Source organism: Lithobates pipiens, unplaced genomic scaffold (genome assembly GCF_037356315.1).
Source record: "Lithobates pipiens isolate NorthernLeopardFrog02 unplaced genomic scaffold, aLitPip1_a1.2 Scaffold_16, whole genome shotgun sequence".
NCBI classification, from domain to species: Eukaryota; Metazoa; Chordata; class Amphibia; order Anura; family Ranidae; genus Lithobates; species Lithobates pipiens.
In genome coordinates, this window is record NW_027507748.1 from 114,897,648 (window position 1) to 114,918,793 (window position 21,146).

General features: G+C 45.2%; 1 protein-coding gene across 1 annotated transcript in view; it reads right to left on the bottom strand.

Annotated features, from left to right (window-relative positions):
* The window catches only part of SPECC1 (sperm antigen with calponin homology and coiled-coil domains 1), a 580,298-nt gene extending 564,979 nt beyond the window's left edge, over positions 1-15,319 (bottom strand). Inside the window, exon 1 of the mRNA XM_077480312.1 lies at positions 15,237-15,319. The gene's annotated coding sequence lies outside the window, so the exon portion shown is untranslated. The remainder of the gene's footprint in view (positions 1-15,236) is intronic.
* Positions 15,320-21,146: the final 5,827 nt, after the last annotated feature.

The following is a 21,146-nucleotide window of genomic DNA, read 5'->3' on the forward strand; positions in this document are numbered from 1 at the left end:
GGAATGCCTACAGGTGGATAGGTCTCTGGAGGAGATACAGACAGCCATTGGGAAATTGCAGGTGGGTAAGACACCAGGATCAGACGGGCTCCGAGCTGAATTTTACTCCAACTTTGCGGACACTGTAACCCCTAAGCTGATTGCCCTCTTTACGGATCTATCCTCCATTGACACTCTCCCAGAATCCATGGAAGAGGCGATTACTGTACTGATTCCCAAGCCTGCTAAGGATACCCAAGACCGCGCCTCCTATAGGCCTATTTCGCTCTTAAATGTTGACGCCAAAATTCTAGCAAAGGTCTTGGCTGGTCAGCTGACCATTGTGATTGAAGGCCTGATTCAATGCCGGTCAGATGGGTTTCATGCCGGGTAAGGGAACAGACATAACCCTAAGATGCTTATTTCTTAACCTCTGTGTCCGTACCAATTATTGACTGTCCCAGACGTTCTCTCTACATAGAGGTACACAACAGGGATGCCCCTTGTCTCCCTCCTTATTTGCTCTGGCCTTGGAACCCTTGGTTGTCTTGATTAGGAAATCTTCTGAGGTCAGGGGATTGAGGGTGGGGCGCTTGGAAGAGAAGTTGTCATTGTACGCAGATGACACCTTACTTTATTTGAATGATGCGGGCCCGTCGCTCTCAGCTGTCCTGACTATATTTGACACGTTTAGCTCATTCTCAGCATACGGATTAATTGGTCCAAGTCTATCCTCTTCCCAATTGACGACCAGGTAATTAACTTAGCCCCCTCCTCCCCACTACAATGGGTTAAGGAGTTTTGGTATCTGGGAGTGCGGGCGACTAGACAAATAGCTGACTTTTTTGGCCCGTAACCTCCAACCACTATTAATATCACTCAAAGCATGTTGCTCGACATGGTCGGGGCTCCCATTGAATTTACTAGGCTGGATAAATTTGGTAAAAATTATGCTTCTCCCAAAATTCTATTACATATTCTGTAACTGCCCGATATGGGTTCCCACTTCATTCTTCAAAGAAATAGATAGATGCCTGGTTTTCTTTATTTGGAATGGGGCCTCCCCCCATTTGGCTAAGGCTACACTGTCTCTGCCTCCACAGTTGAGAGGTCTGGCACTACCTAATTTTAGGGTTTATTTCTGGCCGGCAGTACTGGTATCTGCTTATTGGTGGTTGCAGAGTTCTAGAGCCAATGCGGCCACCTGTTTGGAGGCTGCCATCTTGGGGTCCTTGTTGGGCTGCCATCTTGGGGTCCTTGTTAGATCTTCGCAATGTTATCTATAGGGGACCAAAGGCATACCGAGCTCTCCCTGGGCCAACGAGATTCACATGCTGAATCTGGAAAGCTGCGACACAAAGTTTCTTTGTTCCGGGCCAGTTGTCTCCTGCCCCCGCAAAGCACCCACCCTGACCTGCCGTGCTGCATGCTCAGATAAGCTTCTGTTATAGATTTTGAGGGGGGCGCCACACAGTTATTTTGTTAATTTTGGCGTGGGCCTGGTATGGACGAAGGGCTTGGTATGGACTGGGAGGGAACCCACACTCTTTTTTTTTTTAAAATGTTTCTATTGTCAGGCAATGCTGGCATTCTTTGCTACACATTTTGCTTCCCGGCCCGCTGCTTAACAACCGGCTTTTCTTCACACAGAATTTGAAGTGGTTGAACGTTTTTCAACCGATTAAAATTCGAATCGTTCGGAGTTGGAAAATAATAAAATAAATGAATTTTAACGAAAACAAAACAAATTTTAATGGAAAAGAAATTAAATTAAATGCATTCCGAAACTAAACTAAACAAATTCCATGCCAAAACATAAAAAACTAAATCCGAAACGAAAAAAAAAAAAATCAGTTTTGCACGTGTCTAGTATTATTATTTTATATATTTCTATGTAATAGTTTAGTTCGGTTCTATGGTCAGTTCTGAGAAAAGTGGAGTACTGTAGGATCTCTTCCATGTTGGTGTTATGCGTTTGGGCTTGCTCTTCCTAGGTTGTACAGTAAGGAATTAGGTCTTATTCAGTGTGAAGGGCCATTTTCACCCATGTGGGATACACAGGCCTTCTGTGCAGCTGCGTGCAGGCTAGAGCTGCCACGACGCGTCGACGTAATCGACTACGTCGACTAAGAAAATTCGTCGACGTGCATAAATGGCGTCGACGCGTCACGCACGTGTCATCTCGCGGGTAAATGGCGGTAATGGCGGCGGCAGCTGCTGCTCCTGCTCCCACTCCCACTCCCGGGAATGGGGAAAAAAGTTCCGGTGCAGCGCGAAAATCCAGACCACGACTTTCAAAGGTATGGGAATTCTTTAAACAGAGGCCAGATAAAATGGTCCTTTGTTCCCTCTGCAAAACCGAACTGGCGTACCACGGCAGCACTACTGCGATGCACGAGCACCTCAGAAGAAAACATCCTGGCGCACTACGGCCTCAAACGGACGAGCCATCTTTGTAAGTACTTACTTACTAGTATTTTGTTCATTTTGGGAGTAATTTGTGGTCAATATTTATTAATATATTATTGCTCATGCTGCTACTGCTAGTAAGTAAGATACATCATTATTAGTGCATGCTCAGGGGCCAGGGGTATTTGTTGCTGTGCTGCTTTGCTAATTTCTTTTTAGTGGCCATCTCATGTTTTTTTTTAATGTTTCACATTCACAAGGCACTTTTTGCACTGCAGCCGTCTTGCTGATCTGGGGATCCCTCAGGGCATGGTTTGACAACTTCCTGCAATGTATGAGCTGAGAGAAGAGATGCCATGCTTTTCTTCCAATACACAGAGCAGCAACAATATAATATTAATTTAATTGCAGACAGACATTTACTACACTACCCGTGCCCTCTTTTAAATATGCAGTACAAGTACATTAAAAGCAGCATTGAGCATTCATGTTGGTTAAACTTGGCTCAGGTTCCTAAATGTTAATTATTATTGTGTTTTTTTTTTTTTTTTTTCTCAGGAAGAGGCAAAGTTGTGTACAGGAGTTCTTCTTCAATAAAAAGGATGTCACTGTTTGCTCACCCCAAATGGCCGTTGCATATACCAATAGCATACTCAACGTGATTGTAAAAGATATGAGACCAATTTCCATTGTAGACGGTCAAGGATTTCGTGAGATGATCAACACGTTTTACCCAGGATACACACTTCCCTCCAGGTCCCATTTCACTATGCTGATGGAGAAGAAATATGAGGAGAATTTTGAAAGATTGAAAGCATTACTCAAAGATGTGAAATCAAAAATAGCTCTCACCACAGACGCATGGACCAGCATTGCCACAGAGGCATACTTGGGTGTCACATGCCACTTCATCAATGAAGACTAGAATCTTACATCGTACAATCTGACCACTATGCCACTTGAAGATCAGCACACAGCTGAAAACATTGGCTAACTGGGTGGAAAAAGCAGCTGAAAAGTTTGAGATATCCATGGCCAATGTAAATGTAGTTGTCCATGATAACGCTGCAAATGTTGTCGCTGCTCTGCGTATTTTGGAAGAAAAGCATGGCATCTCTTCTCTCAGGTGTGCTGGTCATACATTGCAGTTAGTTGTCAACCATGCCCTGAGGGATTCCCAGATCAGCAAGACCCTGAGGGCTGCAAAGTGCCTTGTGGAACATTTAAAAAAAAGTGAGCTGGCCACTACAAAGCTTAAAGCAAAGCAGCAACAAATGGGTACCCCTGAGCATCCACTAATAAATGATGTATCCGTAAGATGGAACAGTACTTTACACATGATCAGCCGCCTGCTTGAACAGAGGTGGCCTGTGACTGCAACTCTTTCCGATCCTGATGTCACACCACGAGGGAAGCGCTTCCTAGATTTAAAACATGATCAGTGGAGCTTACTTGAGGAAGTGGAACAAGTCCTGAAGCCATTTGAGTGTGCTACTGTTTTCTTGAGTGGAGAGTCCTATGTGACTGCTTCTGCTCTACCTCCTCTGGTAAAGGGCCTCCAGAAATCCATACAGAGCACAATTTGCGAGACAGCAGCAGTTAAAGCTTTCCAAAGTGTTGCTGCACAGGAGATGACATCAAGATGGGAGCGGGAAACTAAATTCAGAGATGATGGTGGAGAAAATATATGTCTTATTGCAGCAGCCCTGGACCCCAGATTCCGCAAACTAAAATTCCTGCCAGCAGAGGACAGTTTAAAAGTTCACCTCAAGGTCCAAGCTCTTGCTCTTGAAGTGAAAAGAAGATACCGAGGAAGAGCAAACGCAACATCGATGTGAGGAACAACGGTCAACCAGTGCAGACATGAAATTTTCTGAGAGGAGGCAAGTGTCTCTGTTAGACACTTTGCTCGGTTCTTCAGATTCAGATGACCACCACAGTAATGGCGAGGATGACACTGGTCACATCCAAGATCAAGAAACCCACAGTGAAGTTGTGCGGAATGAGATACACATGTATTTCAGTGAGCAGGCTATTCTAAAGGAAGAAAATCCGCTGAAATGGTGGAAGGAAAATGAAAAGAGGTTTCCCATCTTGGCCATGCTGGCAAAGAGTTACTTGTCTGTGCCTGCAACATCAACCCCATCTGAAAGGCTTTTCTCAGTTGCTGGCAACATTGTGACTAAAAAAAGAGCAAGCCTAACATCAGAGCATGTTGATATGCTAACCTTCCTCCATTGCAATGCTAAAATATAGCATTGTAATGGAGGAAGTAACACAGGCCCCCAACCTTTTGCACTTGTCATGACTGTGTTGTGTTCTTGTTGGGCTGTATTAGTGTATTTATGTTGAGATGGCTCATGGCTGCCTTCAGTGTTGTATTGGCCATATTTTTGCACAGCCACAGTGTTGAGCAGTGCTTTTGGTGGGCTTGGTTCCTCCTTGCTTCCTTCCTTGAAAACTATTACCTCCTCAGGTATGTTTTACATTACAATTAAAAGTAACACACCACAAAAATACTGCTCAATCAGCACTCTGACTCTACAATAACACTATATATTCAATCATCAATGATTACAATTACATAGTGTTATTGTATGTTGACCAGCATTTTTGTGGTGTTAAACAACACTTTAGGTCAAGAGGCATAATGCCATATAAATTCTGCCTAACACTTTGCAAAAGATGCATTCTGAAGGCATGTGTGATTGAGGAGTAGTAAGGTAAGGTTACCCAGCACAATGCCTTCTGAATTCATCTTTTGCAAAGTGTTAGGCAGAATTTATATGGCATTTTCATGCCTCATGCCCTAAAGCGTTACGTTTTATTTTTGGGAACTTGTGTTTTTGCACAGTGTTGAGCAGCAGTTCAGACTTCAGACTCAGAGCAGCAGTGCTTTTATTGGATATGGCTCCTTCTTGAAAACTATGTTACCTCCTCAGGTATGTTTTACATTACAATTAAAGTAACACACCACAAAAATACTGCTCAATCAGCACTCTGACTCTACAATAACACTATGTATTCAATCATCAATGATTACAATTACATAGTGTTATTGTATGTTGACCAGCATTTTTGTGGTGTTAAACAACAACACTTTTGGTCAAGAGGCATAATGCCATATAAATTCTGCCTAACACTTTTCAAAATATGTCATTCTGATCTGAAGGCATTATGTGCGGTTGAGTAGTAAGGTTAGTTAGTACCACACATTGTTGCACAATGCCTTCTGAATGCATCTTTTGCAAAGTGTTAGGCAGAATTTATATGGCATTTTCATGCCTCATGCCCTAAAGCGTTACCTTGTATTTTTTGCCACTTGTGTTTTTTTTGCAAACACAGTGTTGAGCAGCAGTTCAGACACGAGCAGCAGTGCTTTTGTGGATATGGCTCCGCCTCCTTCTTGAAAACTATGTTACCTCCTCAGGTATGTTTTGCATTAGAATTAAAGTAACACGACACATAAATACTGCTCAATCAGCACTCTCTACAATAACACTATGTATTTAATTCAATCAAAGATGATTACAATACATAGTGTTATTGTATGTTGACCAGCATTTTTGTGGTGTTAAACAATAACACTTTAGGTCAAGAGGCATAATGCCATATAAATTCTGCCTAACACTTTGCAAAAGATGCATTCTGAAGGCATTATGTGTGGTTGAGTAGTAAGGTAACACACAATGCCTTCAGAATGCATCTTTTGCAAAGTGTTAGGCAGAATTTATATGGAATTTTCATGCCTCATGCCCTAAAGCATTACCTTTTTATTTTTGGGCACTTTATTTTGGTATATTATGTCTTTCATGTGTTTTGTACACACTACACAGTGTTGAGCATGAGCAGCAGTGCAGAGCAGCAGTGCAGAGCAGCAGTGCTTTTGTAGCATTTTATATGGCATTTTTTTTAATGCTTCAGGCTCTGAATTAATGGCAATGGCATAACCATTATTCGTGCCTGATGCTAAAGTGTTGTTTACATTTTATTTTTGGCACTTTTTTATACTGTAAAAACTTTACCACATTGAAGTACTTTTTGGAAAAAATTTAATAAAAGTTGAAATATTATATTTAGAAGTTGTACGTATCATTTTTTTGTAAAGTTATCCAAAGGATTATTATCTAATCACAAAAAGAACACACTAGATTCATTAAAAAAAAAATAAAAAAATAATCGGATAGTCGTTGACTAATCGAAAAAATAATCGATAGATTAGTCGACAGACAAATTAATCGTTAGTTGCAGCTCTAGTGCAGGCAGTCTGTTCAATGACAGGTGAAGGGCTGCATGATTTCCCAAGCACATTCTCAAATGCGTGGATCAGAACACCATACAGCCACCCGCCTGTCATTAATTTGAACAGGCTGCCTGCACATGGTTGCACAGTACACCGGTGCATCCTACGCGGATGAAAATGGTCCTTCACACAGGTATATGGATTGGTACAGCCATGTGAAAGACGGCCAATTCCGTCCTCTACAACCTTGGAAGACAAGCAAGTTTCCACACAACACCAACATGAAAATAGTCCTACTATACTCTGCTGCCCCAGGGCTGGGGCAAGGGGTAGGCAGAAGGAGCAGCTCCCTGGGCACTGTGGTATCATGTGAGGTGGGGGGGGGCACCACAAGCAGATTGGAGGGGGTGATTTGAGTTGGGAGGGGGGATTTGGAGGGTGGCGGGGATAAGAATTGTTCTAGGAGGGAAAATTAGAGGGGTGTGGCTAGGAATGGTGATTTGTGGGATTTGTGTTGGGAATGGGACAAAAGCATTTGCGCTGGGGGGGGGGGGGGGTCTGGGGGTTTTGTGCTAGAAGAGGTGTTATACAGGGGGGATTTGTTCTAGGCGGGAAACTTTTTTTTGGGGGGGGTAAGATTTGTGCTGGTGGACTTTGGGGAGAGAGAGAGGATTTGAGCTTGGAGGGGGGATAGGGGGCAAACATTTGTGCTGGGAGGGGGGATTTCAGCAGGGGGGCAGTTTCATTACTGGGAAGAGGATAAATTTATGCTTAGGGGTAAACATAAAGATTAGTGCTCGATTTACGTGGGGACGGAGGGTTTTGCTTACATGTAATGCTTATACATCTTGGTGGGGGCGCAGATTGGAATGTTTGCCCTGGGCTTGATGACCTAGATGACCTTGTCCCAGCACTGCTTAGACCTATTGTGGCGGCATAACTTCTTGAATTTGTCACAACAATACTGATAGATAAAAAAATTGTCTTTACTATGACCTACTTGAATTTGGTGCACATGTCAGTATTTCTAATGAACTGTTGTCCTTCATGGTTCTGACACGAGACTTATGACAGCATCCACAGCACCAGTAATGTGTTGGAAATGCCTTATTGAATCAATCTGAATATGTGTTCCTAACCCAGGACTGTACTGCTGCAAAGTAATATGGCAATTAGCCATATTACTCGTATTTATTCTGACATAATGTTACACTTTGTGCTTTAATTTTGCCATGACCAGCTTAGTACGGGCTGCTCACGATTCAGGGCTCAGTGATTCATCAATTACATAAACACTTTCCTCGCTTTTTCCTGACGACCCTGTCTGGGCAATCTGTGTGCATGATGCTGCCTGCTGGTTGTAATAGTAGAGCAGCTTGCTGTATTGTCATTATATCCGCCATATGTGGCTGGATGGGAAATACCAGTTCTCAGCTTTTCTGTATGTCACAGGACCTTTCCCATTTACTGCAAACTTCACTCAAATTCATAAATAAATAGTAAATCATTTCTTCTGTTTCTTCCCTCAGCATAACAGTGTACAGAGTTTCTGTATGTGCTGGTAACTGAAATAGAAGTGAAGTCATGTACCGCATATTAACCCCAGCTAGAAATAGAGAAAGGGCAAGGTTTTATAGCAATGTGTGATTCCACTAGGCAGTTCCCTCACTTTTTAGAAGAGGAGAACAAGGGTCACCAAGACAGGAAGGCACAGGCAGCAATAAAAGCATTACAGAGGTTCAAACCTTCCCCCATTTAATAAAAAAAGAGTTATTTTTGTACTTGTCTGTTTCCTAACTTGAAAAATTCCTATTCTTCTGACCTTGTGCCACCTATTCCTCTAACCTTGTGCCACCTATTCTTCTGACCTTGTGCCTCCTATTCCTCTAACCTTGTGCCACCTATTCTTCTGACCTCGTGCCAGCTTTTCCTCTGACCTCGTGCCACCTTTTCCTCTGACCTTGTGCCAGCTTTTCCTCTGACCTCGTGCCACCTTTCCCTCAGATCTCGTGCCAGCTTTTCCTCTGACCTTGTGCCATCTTTTTCTCTGACCTTATGCCACCTATTACTCTGACCTTGTGCCACTTATTTCTCTGAGGGCTTCACAGAACAGCTGTATTTATACTGAGGTTAAAGCAGTTGTATATCCACAAAAAATAAATAAATAACTAAAATTTAAAAAAGCCTGTAAGGCAAAGGCACAATGAGCTAGTATGCACGTACCGCATACTAGCTCATTATGTTATACTTACCTTAGAACAAAGTGTCATCATCGGATCCCGGTCTCCGTCGAGGGAGTTAACATTTTCCCCTCAGCGTTTCTTCTGGGTTAGTGGCTCCGGCGCTGTGAGTGGCCAGAGTCACGATGATGTCACTCCCGTACACATGTACGATACGCCAGACCTTTTCCGGACCTTCACTTTGCATGCGCTGTTGACGTCAGCGGCTCCATGCAAGGTAAATATCTCCTAAACCGTACAGGTGTAAAAGATATTAATTTTACCTACAGGTAAGCCATATTATAGGCTTACCTTTAGGTAAAAATATAAAAAAGGGGTATACAGCCGCTTTAATTTACACATAAGTGGACTCTTTTTACTAATTAGGTGATTTCTGAAAGCAATTGGCTCCACTAGATTTTAGTTAGTAGTATCAGGGTAAAGTGGGCTTAATACAAATGCACACCACACTTTCATATATTTATTTGTAAAAAAAAATGAAACACATTTATCATTTTCCTTCCACTTCACAATTTTGTGCCACTTTGTGTTGGTTCAGGGCTGCTGATAGAAATCATGGGGCCCCGTACAGCCTACCTGATGGGGGCCCCCTTCAGCCCCAACCCTGACACTGCCCCTGGACCCTCCCCAGAGCCTGCTATAAACAAAAAAAGACAACATTTTGAAAAAAGAAAACGATATTTTTTACTTTCTGCTCTAAAACATCCAATAAAAATTTAAAAATCGAATTTCTTAATCAATTTAGGCCAATATGTATTCTGCTACATATTTTTGTTCGGAAAAAAAATCCCAATAAGCGTATATTGATTGGTTTGCACAAAAGTTATAGTGTGCCATAATATGTATGTGCTGCAGAGACCATGCCATCCATGCCAATGCCATGCCATAATGTGCATGTGCTACAGAGACCATTCCATCCATGCCAATGCCATGCCATAATGTACATGTGCTACAGAGACCATTCCATCCATGCCAATGTCATACCATAATGTGCATGTGCTACAGAGACCATTCCATCCATGCCAATGCCATGCCATAATGTGCTGCAGAGACCGTGCCAATGCCATAATGTGTATGTTATGTGCTGCAGACAGAGATAGATTCAGTGTAATCATTAGATCTTGTCTGAAACCCAAGCAAGGACACACCTCTATTAGACACTGGCAGCCCCACGATGCATTTTTCCTCTCTGTTCCAGCTGCTGCCTGGACAAATGTCAGCTGAGCTGCCTCCTCTGCCACTGCTGCCGTTTGCCTCACAGCTTCTCCAGTCTCAGATTTGACATGCTCCCGAAACACAAAAAATAGTCCCTCCTACCGCACACCCACTATCACATTACAGAGGGAGAGAGGGGCCCAGAAAATTGATAAAAAAACAAGCTAAGTTAGTAGGAGGAGAACTGGGGTCAGATTGCGGTTCAGAAAGGCTTTTCTGTATTCTGCACTCTGTTCAGATTGTCCAGGCCCCCTGCAGAGCCGAGGACGCCGGGCCCGGTACAACATGGCCAGTTGTGCTGGCTTATAATTTTTGGGGGAATTTTCAAGGGGTATGAATATTTTTTTCAAGACACTGTATATATTTTGCAAATATTCAACCCAAGAGCAAACATTTATTATATTGCAGCTTACCAATTGTTTGATATGATGGCTGCATTTGTTTTTTTGTAGGCTTTCTTTTCTTTATTTTCACCCTGTCTGTTGTTTTTCAACAGAACAAACTGTCCCCAGTTACAGGGCTAAGACAAAACTTTTAACACAGGCAGGGGTGCTTAGAATGATCCGATTTTATATATTTTTGCAAAATAATTATCCCAAAAGGAAAAAAAAAATGTTGTAACTGTTTAGAAAGTGTTGGCTAGAGTTCATCTTCATCTTGTATTTAAATCTGCTAGCACATCTTACTGTCCCCCCCCCCCCCCAGACTGGCAATGCTGCTGTCCAAATATGCCCTCTGTGCTCCTTCATCCAGAGTGGGCACACTCAAATACAAGAGGTGTGTGACTGGCCACAACCCAAGGTATAAATAGAGGGGGGGGGGGGCTAAAGCCCCACACACACTATCAGTTTTTCTGCTGAGTTTTTCCTTCAGATTTACCAAAACCATGTAGTGCAAGGGCCTGCTTGATTGTATACAAATTGAAAATGGTTTTGGTAAATCTGAAGGAAAAACTCAGCAGAAAAACTGATAGTGTGTATGGGGCTTTAGAAAAGAAAACCAATGCAGCCACCATATCTAAGGATTGGTAAGCTGCAATACAATACATTTGGTTTTGGGTTTAATACCGTTTTGAGGAACATTTCAACTTTTTGTGCACAAAAAAGTTAGCAAGAGTTCAGTTTTAATTTGTTAGTCAAGTGCATTTAAATTGGCTAGTGGATCTAACACTACCTTCTCCACAGACTGACAATGGCAAAAGTGTCTCCATTGCTCCTCCAACCAGAGTGGAGACACCATAACACAGGAAGCAGTGGTGGCTGGTGCTCCATTTTTTGAGGGGGGGCAAACAGTCCACCCCCACGTTAGGTCGGTCGATCAGCCAAACCCCCCACCATCACCCCCCTTCCATCGCTCACACAGGGGCGGATCCAGGGGGGGGCAACTGCCCCCTCCCAGGGGGCAGTACTTACTCCAAGGCTTTCTCCCTCCGCCACCTCACCAGATTTGCATGAGGCATCTAAATGCAGCTGGGACTTTATTGCTGCTTCCCCTGGCTCCCATCAGTTCATTTAGAGGGGGCCAGTGGGTCACTATGGGGGTCTGTAATTGATGTGACATGGGCCGCTGCTACATGCTGCCAGAGTTGCAGCAGAGTGGTGCGAGTGTCACTTCACTTCCCTGTCAGGCGGAGTGATCTCTACCCGACAGGAGCTTCCTACTCCAGGCTGGTATGACGTCACAATTCAGAGGTGGGCAGGATTGAAGACAAGATGGACTTGTAGCCAGCTCAGTGCACTGCAAGTGAGTGATCACTTACTTAGCTAAGGCAGTGTTATGTTAATGAGCTATGGTGGTCATTGTTATGTTAATTAGCTACGGTGGGCTTTGCTATGTTAATGAGTTAGCACCTTGTCTTACATGTGAAGTGATTAATGCTTTGGGGGTAGGGGGGTGAAATAATTTACAATTGTAATTGTAATATGGCACATGGAGGGGGTTAATTTACTCACTCATGTATTTGTGACCAGTGGCAATTAACCTCTTTGTGCTGCATTAATGACAGTGGCACCATCAATGTTAATTAACCCCTTTTATGCTACAGCATGAAGGGGTTTATAAACACTGCCACTAGTGCCACTAATACAGCACAATGGGTTAATTGATTTCCACTGGTCAGTAATACATCAGTGAGTACATTAACCCCCTCCATGTGTCATATTACAATTACCAATCATCATCATTATCATCATGATAATCACACAGTACAGGTGTGTTGAGCCACAGCACCTGTATTGTGTGATTATCATGATAATAATGATATAGAATGACAGAAAAAATGTATCTTTATGCTTCATTCACATAGGGCAGACATGCGTCTGACATGCAGGGCTGTCTATTACTGGCTTGGGGATGCATGAAGTGTTACATGCATCCCATTTATTTCTACTGAGACACACAGCCGCTATATCCCAATATGTCATGCGTGCAGATCCCAGAATGCATGCAGGGTTTATTCAAGGACCCGCACCAACATGTCATATTGGGATATAGCGGCTGTGTGTCTCAGTAGAAATAAATGGGATAAAATAGCCCCGTTAGTGGCCTTTACCGCCAGTGTGAAAGCAGCCTTATTTTCTGGCAGTGCCCCTCCCGAGACTAGACTCTGGATCCGCCCCTGCGCTCACATGCTCGTTCGTCCGCCCACTAGCCATATCTAGGTCTCCGCCAGCTTCGGCTCCTTCCTGCGTCTCCTCCTACTTGGCGGCTTCACACTGCATCTCCTTCTCCGCTGCTTCCTCCTCGGAAGCCAACACGATCGCTTCTCCTCTCTGTCAATTGTGTCTAAGGACCCGCTTCCTGATTGGCCGGGAAGAGAGTCAGGAAGACGGTAGTGAATATTAATTTTCTATTGTCACACAACTGGATGGGTTCGGGGCACAGTGCTCTGTGCCCCAAGCCCACCCTTTTTTGAAGCCAATTTGAGCCTCCGGCTCTAATCAGATGTGCTTAAAAAAACAAACATAAACGCCATTAAAATCCATGCGTCCAGCGCCCTGCATGTAGATTAGTGCCCGGGCGCAAAGATTAGGGGGGTGGCGCCCCTTGTGCATGGGCGCCACTGACAGCAAATATGTTACTGGCAGGGTCACCAGGGAAAAATAATGGGAAGAAAAAAAAACTAAATGCAACCACTGCATTTAAGGATTGGAAAGCTGCAATATGGTACATTTTTAAAGAACTCCAGGTATGACATTTTTTTACACAATTACATTGGTTCATCCGGGACCAATGTAAGTATGGATATCAAATACATGTGGGATTTCCCTAGAAACTGGAAAGCACTGTAGTAGTCACTGCTAATCCAGTAATCTCCACTTGCTTGTGTTGTGCTGAGCGGCCGCTCTGCTACATTCTGAACACATGACATCGGGCACTCGGTATGGGTGCCATTCAGAGAGTGCTTTGCATTGTCTCAATACATGGAAACTAGTAATGCACCGAAGTTTAGGCAGCCAAAAATTATCGCCCGAAAATTAGGGTTTTCAGCATTGTGCCAAAAGAAGAAAAGGTCCTGATAATGGCTGCCGAAAACGATTATACCGGGTTTTTGCTGGGATTCTACTGTGCTTATGGTGTGTTTTTCATAGGCCATGTGACTCCAAAAATGCATAAAAAATGCAATAAAAATGCATTTTTGATGTGTTTTTGCTGCGTTTTCAATGCATTTCAATGAGGAGGTTTTTTTTTTTTTAACTGACTAAACATGCACCAAAAATGTATTTAAATGGGGAGGTTTTGTTTTTTTAACTGACTAAACATGCACCAAAAATTTATCAAGAAGGATTTTTAATCGAAGCTCCACCAAAGGCTCATCGAAGCCTCATCAAAGCCCCACCAAAGGTTCATCGAAGCCTCATCAAAGCTTCACCAAAGGCTCATCGAAGCTCCAACAAAGGCTCATCGAAGCTCCACCAAAGGCTCATCAAAGCCCCACCAAAGGCTCTTTGAAGCCTCATCGAAGCTCCAGCAAAGGCTCGTCAAAGGCTCATCGAAGCTCCACTAAAGGCTCATCAAAGCCCCACCAAAGGCTCATCGAAGCCTCATCGAAGCTCCACCAAAGGCTCATCAAAGCCCCACCAAAGGCTCATCGAAGCCTCATTGAAGCTCCATCAAAGGCTCATCAAAGCCCCAACAAAGGCTCATCGAAGCTCCAGCAAAGGCTCGTCAAAAAGCCCCACCAAAGGCTCATCGAAGTTCCACCAAAGGCTCATCAAAGCCCCACCAAAGGCTCATGGAAGCCTCATCAAAGCTCCACCAAAGGCTCATCAAAGCCCCACCAAGGGCTCATCGAAGCCTCATCGAAGCTCCATCAAAGGCTCATCAAAGCCCCACCAAAGGCTCATCGAAGCTCCGCCAAAGGCTCATCAAAGCCCCACCAATGGCTCATCAAAGCCTCAATGAAGCTTCACCAAAGGCTCATCGAAGCACCAAACAAAAGCAAGGTGTAAACAGAACTGTAAGCTAACCTTTTTATTTAGTGGCAGGGGCTTTGCGTTCAGAGAGTTTTAACAAAGCCTGTCCGAAGCCTTGTTTTGAAGCTAGTGTAAATAAGCCCTAAAGGTAAATTGGTGCATGGTCTCAGCCTGCCCCATAGGACAGGTCCTCCTTAATCATCCAGATCACACCATGTCTATGCACAGTCACCCGACTGGGGACTGCATTGAAGAATATAGGGAACTGGGATAAGATGATGCTGGAAATAAGGAGAACATATATGGCGGGTACATGCGGTGTCCTTCACCCCACTCAGTATGTCCTGTACACAATACTGGGACCATCATTCATTATTACATCTCCTCCTATAGAAGAGCCAGGCTAACAGTTGTCAGAGGACTGCAGAGTCTCCCTAGCAGCAGCAGAGGAGCCCAGGAACAAGTGTATCCTACCCATCCAACCCAACATCAGCATCCCTCTCCATGGCCATAGGAAAGCACACATTGCCCCATACATCACCCCACCTATCTATCTACCCCATACACGTGCATTGCACATTTCTTAAATATTATGCAATAAAAACTGAACAGGTGATGCCAGCTGCAGCTAAAAGAACATCACACCAAGCTTTTCTTCCACTTGCACCAGCAATCCCACATTAGAATTAGATCCACCGCAGTCTCTGCCCACCAGCCACCCACTAATTGCCTTACCTCGCTTTACCAGTGCCCCGATCTCTTCTGCAGCCGACAGGTACCAGGTGTCATACTCACACACATGCACTAGAGGGCAGCAGGCGTACACATCAGCACGCCTCCCTCCCGCCGCCTCCGCAGTCGCCGCGTTGCATGATGGTGTATGTAGTTCTAGCTTGCTTTAGTGCGAGAGCATGCCAGGGCTCGGAGAACTACAATTCCCGGCATGCCTAAAGACCAGTAGAGCGCAAGCTTCTATTGGGGGCTGTAGTCTTCGCCATGGCAACGACCTGCGCCCCCACATGTCCTTGCAGATATACAATGCAGTTTTTCTTCTGTTTAACTCGTTCACGGAGCCATCCCCCCCTCTACTTTGTGATCCCAGCAGGATTAATGCTGAGCTATGCTGTCCCTGAGCTGATGAATATGTATAACAGATTATTACACACAGGAAAGTGGCGATCAGATGATGTGGAGTCATTCAATGGAATAAAATAACAGATTTCACAACTGTTTCCTGTAACATCATTTATGAAAAGTGTAGAGATCTGCTGTCTGTGATTGTAGGCAGCTATGCGTCTTACTGTTATTTATGTACAGCACTTCCTGTCCCTGGCAGGGTTGCCACCTTTTCTTCAAGCCAAACCCGAACACTTTAGCGGCACAGGGCACATTTATTTTCATAGTATACACTATAGATTTATAAAAGACCTGGGACATCTTTGGGTGTCCCAAGGAGAGTGGTAATGCAGCGCGCTGCGGCAAAAAGTGGGTGTGGCTAAACCGCTCTTGCTGCCATCATCACCCCCAGTGCTCCATTGATGCCAAACCTGCCCCCCAGACAGCAGCACTCAGCTCCCTAATGGCAACAGATTTTTTTCAGGTACTTGCGGAGCCACAGCCCAGTCTGAATAATGTGTCTGGGTTTCAGGCAGACTGAAACCCGGACACATAATTCCAAACCTGGACTGTCCGGGTGAATCCTACCTACCTTTTGGATTGGCTCTGCAGACTCCTCTTGTCCGTTGCTGATATCTGCAGGTTTCCTTCCAATCCCCTTGACAGGTTTTTTGGTGGCGGGGGTCCTCTGGGCTTGTAGTATCCTCAATAGCGTTTGATAGAGAACTGTGGTAAACAAACAGCATCGTGCAGGCCAAGGAACACACCAGACAGGTCAGGGAGAAAGTTTAAAGAAGGGTTACATTATAAAAAAATATATACCAAGCTTGGAAGATTGCACGGAGCACGGTTCAATCCATCATCCAAAAATGGAAAGAGTATGGCAAAACTGCAAACCTACCAAGACATGGCCGTCCATCTAAACTGAGAGGCCAGGCAAGGAGAACATTAATCAGAGAAGCAGCCAAGCTGCCCATGGTAACTCTGGAGGAGTTGCAGAGATCCACAGCTCAGGTGGGAGAATCTGTTCACAGGACAACTATTAGCTGTGTACTCCACAAATATGGCTTTTTGGAAGAGTGATAAGAAGAAAGCCATTGTAGAAAGAAAGCCATAAGAAGTCACGTTTGCAGTTTGCGAGAAGCCATGTGGGGACCACGGCAAACATGTGGAAGAAGGTGCTCTGGTCAGATGAGACCAAAATGTAACTTTTTTGGCCTAAGCACAAAATGCTATGTGTGGCAGAAATTTAACACTGCACATCACCATGAACACACCATCCCCATTGTGAAACATGGTGGTTGCATCATGTGGTGGGGATGCTTGTCAGAAACCATGAAATCAGCCCGAGACAGAAGTACAGTTAAATCACACTTGTTTAATAACAAAAGTAAAAAGAACAAACATAGTCAAAACATAGCCAAAGTTCAGTAACCGGAACAGATAGTCAGCTAAGCCAGGAGTCAGGGATCAAAGTAGTGGAACAGCAAGCAGGATCTGGAGCCAAAAGGGATGTCAGCAAAGCAAGTCTTGAACAGGATAGCAGGAGATAGTCTCTGTGATGTTGACCAAGGAGAAGGCAGAGATCCTCTGGACTGGACAACTTAAGTAGGCAGGACTGACAAGCAGGATATCATCAACAGCTGAGTAACTGTGGAGAGATAGAAGCTGGCAATTAGCAGACAGCTGAGTGACCAGCTCAGAGAAAGAAGGGCTGAGCCTAGCCCTGACAGTACCCCCTCTTCAATGACCCCTCCCCCTCGGAGGACCACCAGGCGTGAGGGGAAAACGTCCCCTGGAAAACATGGAGGAGGACAGGGGCATGTACGGCCGAGTAGGAGACCCAAGAGCGTTCCTCCGGACCATACCCTTTCCAATGCACCAGGTACTGCATGCGCCCACAGAACCTACGGGAGTCAACAATGGACTGTACTTCATACTTCTCATGGTTCTCAACCTGTACAGCAGGGGTCTCCAAACTACGGCCCTCCAGTTGTTTAGAAACTACAATTCCCATCATGCCTAGTCATGTCTGTGAATGTCAGAGTTTTACAATGCCTCATGGGACGTGTATTTCCAAAACAGCTGGAAGGCCGAAGTTTGAAGATCCATTCTGTACAGGGTGAGGACGTGGCACCGAGGTGGTAAAGCGATTGCAGAGCAAAGGTTTTAATAAGGAGACATGAAATACATTCGAAATACTTATATTAGAAGGAAGGTCTAATGCGTAAGCCACTGTGTTAATCCTGTGAAGAATATGGAAAGGCCCAATAAAGTGAGGTGCAAACTTCAGTGAGGGAACGTGAAGTCGGAGGTTGTGAGATGTCAGCCAGACCTTGTCCCCAACCTGGTAGGAAGGCACAGGCAGGCTTCTGTGGTCAGCGTGGAGTCTGTACCTATCATTAGCATGTCACAAAGCCTCCAAGTGGAACAAAAACCACGGGAAGATACTCCTCTAATGCAGGAATACTCTGACGAACAAACAAGTCAGGCAACATGGAAGGTTGGAAACCATAATTCGCCATAAACGGGTACAATCAGGAAGCAGACTTCAAGGCACTGTTGTGAGCAAACTCTGCCCATGTTAATAGATCTGACCAGTTGTTATGATGGTCAGAAATATAGCAACGTAGGAATTGCTCCAAGGACTGATTGGCTCATTCTGCAGCCTTATTAGACTGTGGGTGATACGCAGAGGAGAAAGCAAGCTGAATTTCCAACTGTGTACAAAAGGCTCGCCAGAACCGGGACACAAACTGACTACCCCTGTCATAGACAATCACCTTGGGTAGCTCATGTAAGCGAAAGCTCTCCCGAACAAAAATGGAAGCCAGTTCCTTAGAAGTGGGCAACTTCTTAAATGAAATACAATGACACATCTTTGAGAACCGGTCAACCACCATAAGGATAACTGTGTTGCCCTGGGAGTTGGGTAACTCCACAATGAAATCCATAGACAGGTGGGTCCAGGGCCTCTCTCAATTGGGTATGGGTTGTAGGAGGCCCACTGGAAGGTGTCGTGGAGTTTTACTCTAAGCACACACGGAACAGGCAGCTACGAAGGCAGTTACATCAGCATGTAGACTAGGCCACCAGAATTGTTGGGAAATGGGCCAAAAGAGTTGATTCTTCCCAGGGTGGCCAGCAGCCTTGGGAGAATAGTAAGTCTGGAGCATGGCAATACGGAGACTCTCTGGAACAAAGCAGCGGTCACAAAATTTCTCAGGAGGAGCATGAACCCGAGCAGCAAGAATTTTGTCACCAAAAGGAGAAGTGGTACCTTTGAGGAGATGTCTCTATTCTTTCAGAGCTAAAATGATTGCCAACAGCTCTCTGTCACCAATCTCGTAATTGCACTCCGCTGGTGACAATTTCTTGGAAAAGTAGCCACAAGGATGCATGTCGCTCTCAGAGGTAGGACCTTGAGACAGAAGGGTGCCAACACCAGTCTCCGAAGCATCAACCTCAAGGATAAAGGATCAAGGATAAAAGGTAACGTAGGATCAGGAGTTGCCAACACAGGAGCAGAAACAAAGGCAGCCTTGAGACTCTCAAAGGCCTTAATGGACTCCGGAGACCAGCTCTGTGGTTTACCATCCTTTCTGGTCATATCAGTCAGGGGCTTGACCAAAGATGACAAGTTATGAATAAACTTCCGATAATAGTTGGCAAAGCCCAGGAAACACTGCAGACGACGTAAACCCATGGGTCGGGGCCACTGTAGGACTGCCAAATGTTTCTCTGGGTCCATCGAAAAACCAGCAGTGGAAATGACATAACCCAGAAATTTAACCTGTTCACAATGGAACTCACACTTCTCTAGTTTACAATAGAGATTGTTCTCTCTTCGTTTCTGAAGTACACGACAGACATCTGTGTGGTGGCTCTCCAGGGACTTGGAAAATATGAGGATATCATCGAGATAAACCACCACACATAACTGCAACAAATTTCGGAGGACATCGTTAATAAATTCCTGGAAAACTGCAGGGGGGGGGGGTGTTACAAAGGCCAAAAGGCATTACGAGGTACTTATAATGGCCTCTTCTGGTATTAAACGCAGTCACCCTCCTTAATCCTCGTGGGATTGTATGCCCCCTAACTAAGATGTCTGGCCTCGCTTCAGTGGCTTCGGGAGATTACCAAGCAAGCTGTGTGTTCCCCCGGAAGGTTGGGGGAGTGTGCAGAAAGGAGGAAGTGTCATTCATGTTAAAGCGGAGGTCCACCCTAAAATGGACCTCCGCTCATCGGAATCCCCCCCCCCCTCCGGCGCCACAATCGGCACCTTTCAGGGGGGAGGGGGGTGCAGTTACCTGGATAATCCAGGTAACTGCACCCACTTCCGGGCTAGCTCTCTGCGGAAAGGGGGCGTACGTTCCGCAAGCGCCCGCCCCCTTCAGCAAGTGCCCCGCTGCCTGCTGGGAAACACACAGCTCCCAGAGGCAGCGGGGACCGTCCGGATTGCGCCGCGCGGCTCGCGCATGCGCAGTAGGGAACCCGGGAAATGAAGCCGAAAGGCTCCATTTCCTGATTCCCATACCCAAGATGGCGGCGGGACCCGGCAGCCGAGCGAGCGATCGGCTTCGGGTGCCGACATCGCGGGCGCGCTGGACAGGTAAGTGTCACTATTTAAAAGTCAGCAGCTGCAGTATTTGTAGCTGCTGGCTTTTAAAAAAAAAAAAAAAAACGCGGAGTCCCGGTGGACTCCCGCTTTAAGAGAGCGGAGGTTGGTGAGCAGGATCCCTGCATCCTGTGTGCTGGAAGGAGTGAACAGGGGGCGCCCAGCAAAGTGCTGACTGCCACACTTCTGCCTAGCACCTGGTGTACACCCTACAATAATCTTATTTTTTAAAGGTGTTTATATAAAGTTTTACATAAACACAAATCAAAAAGAACAAAAAAAAATCTGTCTATTTTTATCTTTTTATTACCATTTTTTTATCATCTCTCTTTTTATCCTCTATCTTTTTTTTATGATCTCTCTTTTTTTTTTTCCATCTTACCACTTTCTTTTAACCACATGAGATCCGTGTTATAGCTGAATGACGGCTACAGCGTGGACCGTGCACGAGCGGCCTGCACGCTCCCTGAAGGGAGCGCACGGCGCACTCTGTGATCAGCGAGTCTATGAGACTCGCTGGATCACATATCGGAGTAAGGGGTTGATCACGACAACTTACCACGTGATCAGCTGTCAGCCAATGACAGCTGATCATGTGATGTCAACACAGCTGGTAATCGTCAATCACCGGCGGCAGCGAGAGGGACATCAGTGCCGATCACTGCGAGCTGCCGCCAGCTCCTCGGTGCCCACCTGTGCCCCCTACAAGTGCCACCTAGCAGTAGGCAACAGTGCCGCCTACCAGCGCCACCCATCAGTGCCCACAGTACCACCTGTCAGTGCCCACAGTGCCACCTGTCATTGCCCACAATCAGTGCTGCACATCAGTGCCACCTATCAGTGCCCATCAGTGTCACCTACCAGTGGTACCTATCAGTGCCACCCATCCGTGCTACCTATCAGGACCC